This window comes from Carassius carassius, chromosome 15, assembly GCF_963082965.1.
Source record: "Carassius carassius chromosome 15, fCarCar2.1, whole genome shotgun sequence".
Classification (NCBI taxonomy): Eukaryota; Metazoa; Chordata; class Actinopteri; order Cypriniformes; family Cyprinidae; genus Carassius; species Carassius carassius.
This window is the reverse complement of record NC_081769.1, coordinates 29,960,113-29,964,254: the sequence shown is the minus strand read 5'-3', so window position 1 is coordinate 29,964,254 and position 4,142 is coordinate 29,960,113. Positions and strand designations below refer to the sequence as shown.

At 38.0% G+C, this 4,142-nt stretch overlaps 1 pseudogene; it reads right to left on the bottom strand.

The window, feature by feature from the left end:
* Positions 1-519: 519 nt before the first annotated feature.
* On the bottom strand, positions 520-3,771 carry LOC132157952 (B-cell receptor CD22-like; annotated as a pseudogene).
* Positions 3,772-4,142: the final 371 nt, after the last annotated feature.

Genomic DNA, 4,142 nt, shown 5'->3' with positions numbered 1-4,142 from the left:
CTTTATGTATGCACACAGTATTTTCCAAAATGTGAAAGTGAAGTGACATTCAGCCAAGTATGGTGACTCATACTCAGAATTTGTGCCATGCATTTAACCCATCCAAGGTGCACACACACAGAGCAGTGAACACACACCCAGAGCAGTGGGCAGCCATTTATGCTGCGGCGCCCAGGGAGCAGTTGGGGGTTCGATGCGTTGCTCAAGGGCACTTAAGTCGTGGTATTGAAGGTGGAGAGAGAACTGTACATGCACTCCCCCCACCCACAATTCCTGCCGGCCCAGGACTCGAACTCACAACCTTTCGATTGGGAGTCTGACTCTCTAACCATTAGGCCACGACTTCCCTTGGTCCTTCCCATGTGCAGTATAATGATGTATTTTCCATGTGTGAGTCATGAACCAGTCACATTTAACATTACTGATGTTATAAAACATAACTTTTTACTCAAAGTTGAACTATAAATGGAAACAATGCCACTCACGTGATATTTTTCATACACCACTGGTGTTCTAACAAATAATACTATCAGATTATGCTACTTTAGGGTTGGAGTAGGTGTACATGTAAAGCCTTACGCCTTATTAATATCATGCTGGAAGCAAAATCAGATAAGTAGCACTTTTCGCCATCGAATTATACTACCATCTGTTTTAATGGGAGGTAGTGAATTCTGACAGGGTAGCACAAATCGTCAGAACAACTGGATCTGTATTATAGGTTACTGCATAATATTCAGTTAGCAATAAGCTAGTATTCCATTTCGAGCACAATTTCACAATTCCCTTCAACTTTCAGTGCCGTGACTGTAGAGTTTTGAGAACCCATGTCATTTTTAAGCAGTGCATAAGTACTGTCCGTCATCCTTCTGACTGGCAGATTTGATGGAGAATTCACGATCTGATCCTATATAAGAGACGTATGCTTCTTTGATCATAAACCAACTGTAGTTTGTCACTGCAGGATTGGCATTGCTCTTGCAGATTAGAGTCAGCGAGTTTCCTTCTTGTATCTTTCCAGATGGCAAAACTGATATTTTGACGTTCTTTGGACTATCTGTGGGGAGAAGCAACAGGATCTGTATTTGCAAGAGAACTATGAAACTTTAACATGCGGTGTTGCAGATGTTGCATCAAAACCGTTGACTGTGGATAAGTGAAATTTCCTGAAATCACCCAGCTTCCTCATTTCATGGAGCTTATTTGACATAGAGGTCTGTAGCAATTTCAAATGCAGCATCTTACTCTACTAGACATGCATATGATGCACAGACAGTACAGTTTAAAATAAGTGTTTTATATTATTATATATTTTAAAATGTGGCAGTAGCCATTACTCCAGGGTTAAGCGTCACATGATCCTTTAGAAATCATCTAATATGCTGATTTGCTGCAACATTTCTTCTTATTCTCAGTATTAAAAACTGATGTGCTGAATAATATTTTGTGTTTATGATGCCTTAAAAGGCACTTCACCAGGTTTTTGAACAAAGCTGATGTGCTTTAAATGACAGACAAGCCAGAGATGTGAACGTACATCTTACATCAAGCAATATTTCATCTGCTGAAGCTGTGCGGGTGTTCTTCAGACCACAGGAGTAGTAGCCAAAATCATTGTGAGAGACAGAGGTGATTTGGAGCACCCTGCCAGTGGCTTCTGGAATCAGACGTTGGTTTTTAAACCAGGCAAATAGCTCTTGTGTTGGGATGCAGTTTTCTGTGCTGCATGTCAGTGCCACAGGGTTTCCTTCATGGATGTGTTCATTCACCTTTTTTGTTTTTACTGTTGCTCTAAAAGGTAGAACTGTTAAAGGTAATGCAGATTAATGAAATGTAACCAAAAAACTTTTAAAAACGAAAAAGAGGTTACACCAACACCAGCATCCCATGCTTTATTGGCATTGAAGGTTCCATGAAGAACCTTTAACAACCATGGAACCTTTCCATTGCTCAAAAGGTCCTTTATAGTGGAAAACATATTATTCAGATTATTCAAATGTTTTCAACAGTAAGAAAAAGGGGTTCTTTTAAGAACTGTTCACTGAAAGTTTCTTTGAGGAACCAAAATGGCTCTTGTACTATATCACAAAAAAAGTGTATGCTGGAGATGAATTGCTTATATTTTATTGAATTATTATTTCTTTATTATTTCTTATTGAACAACTATAGCCTTTCATTTACCTGCTACAGTGAGCTTTATACCACCCCATTCAGTGTATTTTCCTCCAGAGGAATATGTTTCAAAGCGGAAGAAACGGGCGTAGATTACGCGGGTGACGTGTCCCCCCCACTATTGATAACACGGAAATTCGTCCCCCGCACTTTTTCGGTCAAGTGTGTTCGTATAGAGGTTTTCAAGAGCTGGTGTGAATAAATTAAAATTTAAACTAAAAAAAAGAGGATAGTTTGCGCATGATCTGATGTTTTATTTGGACCTAGAAGGCGAGACGTACATCACAGAGCGCTAAACTCTCCTGCAGTGTGTGTTTCATTCATACTCGAAGCCGGAGGGCGCTCTCGCGCAGAAAATCATACCAGGAAAAAGTGTTTGTAGTATATAAACAAATCATTATTATTTGTTAATATCCAGCGGTTATAGATTTCTAAGTCAATTAAAAGCTAGAAATTAGAGAAAAAATTAAAGTTGCCTATAGTATCCTATCAGTCTGAAGTTTTTGAACAGTAAGCTTGTTAATGTTTTATAAAGATGTATCTTCTGTTGACCAAGCCTGCATTTATTTGATAAAGTACAGCAAAACAGTAAAATTTTGAAATATTTTTACTAGCCTATTTAAAATAACTTTTCTATTTTAATATATTTCAAAATGTAATTTATTGAGATTTCAAAGCTGATTTTTTTTTGCATCATTACTCCAGTCACACACACACACACACACACACACACACACACACAAAAAAAAACTTATTATGATATTTAAGCTTATTATGATATATAGTTAAAAACAGCTGAGTAGAATATTTTTAAGGTTTATTTGATGAATAGAAAGTTCAGAAGATTTATCTGAAATATAAATATTTTGTAAAATGATGCCTTTTTGTAAAAGGATCATCCTTGCTAAAAAACAAAACAAAATAAAATTATACTGACTCTAAGCTTTTGAATGGAATAGTGTATAATGTTGCGAAAGCTTTTTATTTCACATAAATGCTAATCTTTGGATCCTTCTATTCATCAAAAAATGCTGAAAAAAATGTGGTCGTTTTCTTATCTTGATAGCTCCCCAGGTATAATTTGGACCTGTGGGGGAATGGCTTATTACCATTTGGATGAAGGAGAATGGCGTGGATGTTGTTATCCAGCTCTACTCTCCACAGGAACTACCGTATTGACACGTAAAGATATGGATACCTGTGATAGTCAGGCACCATCACACAGACGGAAAAGAGAGGTATGCCTGATAGATACAATGGGTATAAGACAGCTACGCTCTGGACAACCCCATGGGAAAATGCGGGATGGTCCATAGCCAGTTTCTTTCCAGGAGTAGGAACCTCGGTTACTTTAAACAAAATCAATGGTTTAGCTTGGCAAGTCTTGTCGTTGGAAAATGATACTACTCATGCATTAGGTTTAATAACAGAGGAACTGAAAAAGATGAGAGAAGCAGTAGTTTAAAACAGACTTGTCCTCAACCTTTTGACATCGCAGCAGGGAGGAGTTTGTAAAGTGTTAGGAGTATCTTGTTGTTTTTACATTCCAGATAATTCAGATAACATCACCAACATTGTGGACCAGATGAGAGAATCCATTCCAGACCCCAAGACAGATGATTCCTGGCTGAACTGGCTCAGTGGCCTATGGGGAGGATGTGGAACTTGGATTCTACATACTGTTGTACCTGTTGTTATACTAATAGTGATTCTTCTGCTACTAGCACAGTGTGTGATGCAATGTATTAGTACTTCTATAATGCGTTCTGTTACAGCGCTCACCACAAGAGATACCTATCAAGCAATGGTACACATATCCAATCTAGTACAGACCTTTGTTAGGGTCCCTGAGCGACTGGAGATGAATGTGATTGAAACTGAGGATTTTCCAACAGATGCTGATAGCTCTACTGGAGATGATTATGTGCATACTTATGAGTTAGAGCCTGAAAATTGAATCAGATATACGT